Source organism: Glossina fuscipes, unplaced genomic scaffold (assembly GCF_014805625.2).
Source record: "Glossina fuscipes isolate IAEA_lab_2018 unplaced genomic scaffold, Yale_Gfus_2 3, whole genome shotgun sequence".
NCBI classification, from domain to species: Eukaryota; Metazoa; Arthropoda; class Insecta; order Diptera; family Glossinidae; genus Glossina; species Glossina fuscipes.
Window position 1 is genome coordinate 9,772,764 of NW_023998417.1, and position 6,000 is coordinate 9,778,763.

Genomic DNA, 6,000 nt, shown 5'->3' on the forward strand with positions numbered 1-6,000 from the left:
GCTTTAGATATATGCTTTTGTGTTATCCGTCATACGCAAACAATTTTACTCACTACTGTCCGCTTCATCAGATATCCGTTAATCAAAATCCAGCAATACGTTAAGAACCTCAATTTTCCCATAACCCTAATTTGGCCCTTTCTTGATCTTATCCAGCCTTTTTCTCACCTAACTTGTCGCTTGTCTCTAATGTCTAGCGATAGTAGTGGTAAACCTGAAGAAACCTGAGTTAAGAAGCATATTGTATGTTTATGTGCCTCTAAAATGATTCAGTCGAGTCAATTTCCCCCAACTTCAATCATACACTTTATCTGTTGTTTAGTTAGGAATTTCCAAATGAGAAATTCAAGTAAAAGCAAAACATCAAAAGAAGAAAAAACAACAACAAAAATTTGATGGTTAAATTAGTCAACTTTTGATAAGATATTTCGAAGAATATTCGGAATTAAATTTTATTTTAATTATAAAGAAATATGAAATATCTACTTGGGCAAATATAGTGAACCCAAGATAATGTTTCAAGTGTCAGGTGACCTTGTCTTTCTTGTCTTATTTTTATGGTTCTTTTCTTAAAATATGAAAAACGAAGTTTTTTGTTTTTTTTTTTTTAACGAGAATTTGGCGCGTTATCTCTAGAAATTTCTAAATTTAACTCTTGGCTTTTAATTATTCTATGATAAACTGAAAAGAAAATAATTAAATTAAATAAAAATTGCATGACCTTGAAATTGTGAATTGGATTTTGAATAACAAAAATTCCTTGATAAAGAAAAATTTCATTTTTTAATGCATTTGAAGGCTCAATTTTTATTTACTTACAGCTTTTACCTATTATCTCTTCAATTGGAACTCTTACCATATTAGTTAGTGATTGTATTTATTAAAGCTTTTTAATACCTTGTAATTATTTGATAAAAATCCTATTTTATTGTTAGTGAATTGAAAGAAAACGAAAAAAAAAAAAATAAAAATAGTTTCGCTTTAATTTCTGATTTGAAAATGAAAAAAAAAAACAATTCCAGTTACAGCAAACAAGAAGAAGTGAAACGAATTTAAATGAAAAAAAGACTTAAAATGATTCAGACTTTTATACATATATTAAACGCGTTCGTCTGTGTAGAGCTCTTGTGTGCGTGTAAGTGTGTTAATGCGGGTATATGTACATCATAATTCGATTTAATTACTGAAATAAATCCAGAATAAAGTAAATTTCCATAGCTGACTGAGTGCATGCATGCAATGTGTACAGAAAGAAAAGAAAGGTAAACAATTTATTATAAGCTTTGTTGATTAAAATCTTACAGAAGTGTTCTTACAATGAATTATAAGCGTTTTAGAGGAAGTCTTTGTCTTCTCGAAGTAAAAGTAAGACGACAAACAAATCTTTTTTTTTGCTCTTAATATAATTATTGTTTGTTGAGCTCTTAAAACAAAACTTGTATAAAACAAAAACATATGAAAACATTATAATAGGATGACGCCTACAAATAAAACAGACGACGACGACGACGACGACGATGACGACGATGGAACCAGCGATGGATTTTTTGACAGTAGACCTATAGATCAGGAAAATACTGCCTACCTATACACCACTTCTTGCAATGCAATTACTCATATAACGACCTTTTCGAAATAAGGCATTGTGTGAAGAGTTGCCTTGAAAGTGATCCTAATTGAACCCTTTTCCCTGAACGGCTTTCTGCTATTCATGAGATATCTTATATGGTTGGGTGGTCCAAGAAATGGATCCATGTGCTTCAAGTTTCACTTCACTTTATTTTTTTATATCAACTCACAAGTTAGTGAAACAAGTTTTCATCATAAAACATAAGCAATTAGCCCTTTTTGACATGTAGCGACTTACACTCCCTGAGAATACTTATCCAAAAAATAGGTCTACTTGGTTAAGTTTGATTTTTTTGTAAATTTATAAATATTAAAAATCAATTTTTTACATACAACTATACAGATTACATGTGTGTAATTGTGAGATCCTTCATGAGAAGGATATCAGCCGAATAAAATTTTCCTACTCATTTAGAACGTCAAAGCACTATTACTCAGCGAGATTTGTCGAAAAATTTTGAAAATTGCAAGTTTCCTCCATCTAATGACTTGAGGTAGTGCTTGAGAAAGTGGGCCGATCCGAACCGTTTTCACACCATTCACTACAATAATTCATAAATTGTAGGTTGAGCGTAACAGAACAAGATAGAAAGAGAGACGGAGAGACAAGTTGATATGGAGTCCAAAAATGATTCCAAATCGATCAATATCGTAAAAAGTTGATCTATATCAAGACAAACGTACTCACCTTAATACACCTTTACACCACAAATGGTGCAATATTTTATTACGCTTACAGTGGAAGACGAGCTACAGACACGTTATTCGCAATTATAAAAGTAATGATAAATTTTTCATGTTATTATTATTATTATTAGTACGGATTGCAACAATTATTTTAATTTTTCTGATCATTTGAATGCTTACTTAATATGGTAAATCTAAAAGTATCAATACGTATGTACATACTGACACGCTTATCTATAAATATAAACTCGAGTGACTGTGACGAAACGAAGCAGAAACCTGTTGATGTTACAATTGGTTTTTTTTTTGTTGTTGTTGTTGCTGTTCTTACTGTTAATTTATTCATTATTAAAAAATATATTCGAATGAATCTATCGGTATTTGAACGTGGAAACGTGCGCAGTATTTACTTGAATTGAATTCACGTGAATTTATGTTTAATTAAAAAACAATTTAAAACGTTTACAATTAACGAATAAATGACTTAGAGAAAAAGATTAATTGCCATGAGTTTGGGTAGAAATCGCAGTACCCGTCATTCATACGAGTCATACTGTTCAAGTTATCGTCGGCAAAGTGATATCAAATCGGGCAAAAAAAATAAAATTTCAATTTATACAATAATTATAATTTTTTGAAATTAATTAATAAATTCTTAAATTACGTAAGGGTATCTGCGCTTCAGCCCGCCATTAAATGCGATACACTACTTCGTTTAATACAGTTATACAGTTATTACAGTTATGGGAGGCGGTCGAAAAGTGGTCCCATCGGAACCATTTTCAATAACGTTCGTCCTTGGGCCAAAACGTGTAAGTGTACCATAGTCTATAACATTATCTCAAAAGTTTGCGGCCTGCTTGTAGGTTGAATAGAAGAGAACAGGACAGACAGGCGGACAGATAAGTTTAAATTAATTCGGAAAGTGATCGAAATCGGTCAGTATAATGAAATATGCATATATCTCAAGGCTTTGTGTGCACACATCCACACAAACTTCATATATTCCTGCACAACAAGTGGTGTAGGATGTATAATAACTTCTTCTACTATAGCTTCTAATACCAGGATTTAAATTAATTTACCTAAGGGTAGGTGCAAAAATACTTTAATTCCTCTGAATTAAAATTTTAATTCAATTTTTGTTTTATGTGTTTTTTTTTTATATTTTTTTTTTTTTTTATTGATTTTATCATTTCAATGAGCAAAATTTATTTAATTGAAGACATTACGTCGTCAGGTTCTTTAAAGTGACATCACATCGACGTCAGAGATCTCGTTGCCTAATTGAAAAAGAAATGCTTAAGTTTTAATGTTGTTTTAATGACGCAGGTGAAATTTAAAAACCCAACCGGAAACAGTTTGTAAATCTTCTGATAACTTTTTCCTAATACTTTAACGCTTTCTTCAATTAAGATATGATCGAAATAAGAAATATTTGTGCATTTTTAAAACTGGGGCAGTTTTAGTGAAGTGCATTATACATGTACGTGAAAGCGATATATACCGCACGTGAACTGAATACATTTCGTTTGCAAGGAAGAAGAATAATTCGATCACTTTTCCGTCTTCTATTGCTGTTACAGTGAAGAGAATTCCTAGCCCTTTGTTTCTTCTTGCTAAGAAAATTTCCTTTTATTTAATTGATCTGCAATTTTCCCCTAAGATCTTTGGTCCTATAATTCTCATTAGTGTTTGCAAAACAAAACGTTCATCTTTCTTTTAGTACCGATCATAGCAAGAGTATCTTAAGTATCAATCAATGCCTAAACTTATATCTTAATCGTTTTTTTTATATGAGTAAACGCTTCCTTTGTATATTCTTGCCTTCGGTCTTGTTATTGTCTTGAAATGCTTTCCTGTTATTTATTAGATATTTGTATTGTACTTTTGCATCACATGGCATTTAATATCACCTTCAGGTCACTCATACGCCATAACACCTCTCGAATATTCGTTTTACAACTAAAGACAAACAGTTCATTGAAAGGTAGAATGCATTCTCTCTTAAGTCCAGTAGCTAAGGACGCAACTATTTGATTCTTTTATATTGTATATATCCTTAAGATGAGACTTAATTGTAGAAAGGCGTCAGTTGAAACTAGATCGCATTACACTGCTTTGTGTACATACACTTAACTCAAAAGATCAAGAATTTGGGATAATGCCTATAAATATAGTTATGCGTATACAGTTAACCAGTTAACTGTACTTGACAAGTAACACACGTCATGATCCGTTTAACTGGCCGTTTTTGGATTTCCTCATAAGATTTTTTGTCATAATAATTTACTTTAGAGAATAATTTTTCCCGTATTGTCCATCCTTTCGTTACAACATGATATCCTGTTAAAGAGGTCGACACAGTTAACTGAGTAAATGTTAAATATTAAATAAATTCATTTTGTTTTTAAAACAAATATTACAAAAGCCGTATAGCTAGGATCAATCGTATATTTGTTCGAGTTAGATGTCGAACCGATAACGATGAGCATCTTATTATTCTTTTCCATTAAATGCGACTGATCAGGTTGAAAAGTTTCTAATGGACTTTCGAATTGATTGAATCAGTGCCTCCTATAAATCGTTTCGGTATAATGCACTTCTGCTACATAATACTTAATTTGCAATCGTATTGAGAATCGTAGGAATCATTACAATTTAACCACTTTTATGCCAATAAAATCTGACTTTAAACAATTAATCATGACGTGATGGATCTAAAGTACATCGGTGTAATGATTGTTTGATCTGTGATTTTATTTTGGGTGGGCAACTTTCTTCATTAACGGGCCAGATTTAATTTTCATACCACATCAGGGACCAGAACAAGCTCCAACTATTATTAAAAATTATATAAAAAATGCGGCAAAAAAAGCACTTAAACGCATTTTATATTTGATAGCTGCGCAGCAGAGGGGATAATGAAGGCAGACATAATCTATTTGCAGGATTGGTAGGTGCGAGCAAAATCAAATTATTTGAAATTTTAAAACGTAACGGGCCGACGTTTGCCCATGGCTGGCCTCCTACAGCGTTGTTGTAGGAATTAAATTTTGTATTTCATTTTGCATTAGACGTATTGATAATCACTTCAATAATATGCCTTTCACTTTTTTTTTTTTTTTAAAAAAAAAATATTAAAAAAAAAGATTATATTATAATATATAAAATTTTTAAAAATTCTTTATAAAAATCATAATAAAATTTTTATTAGGAGTTTTTTTTATTAATATTTTTTTTTTTTTTTTTTTTTTTTGGTTTCATACAATAAACATAAATCTAATTAATTCGTAGAAAAATAAATTTAAATACTAGACGATCAACAAATGACTTCTTTTGCGAAAAAGTATTCTTTCACGTGTTTCACTCTACAATTTCATTGCAAATAAAGCTTCAATTTTTATATTTACGTATTCAAATACTATTGTTTAAAAAAAATTTATAGAAAATTATTTAGTTAGTTTAACTTTCAATTTTCGCGACATATTTTCCTTTAATTAAAAAAAAAAATGAATTCGAACACAACAAATGGGATTAATCCGAAGTGAAAGTGAATAAACAATTCACCGATATTAATGAATTATTAATTGTCTTGACGTTATATAATAATTATTAAAACAAATAGCATTCTCTAATAAATATGAACATTTTATAAATGATGATAATCAGCTTAACCTCTCA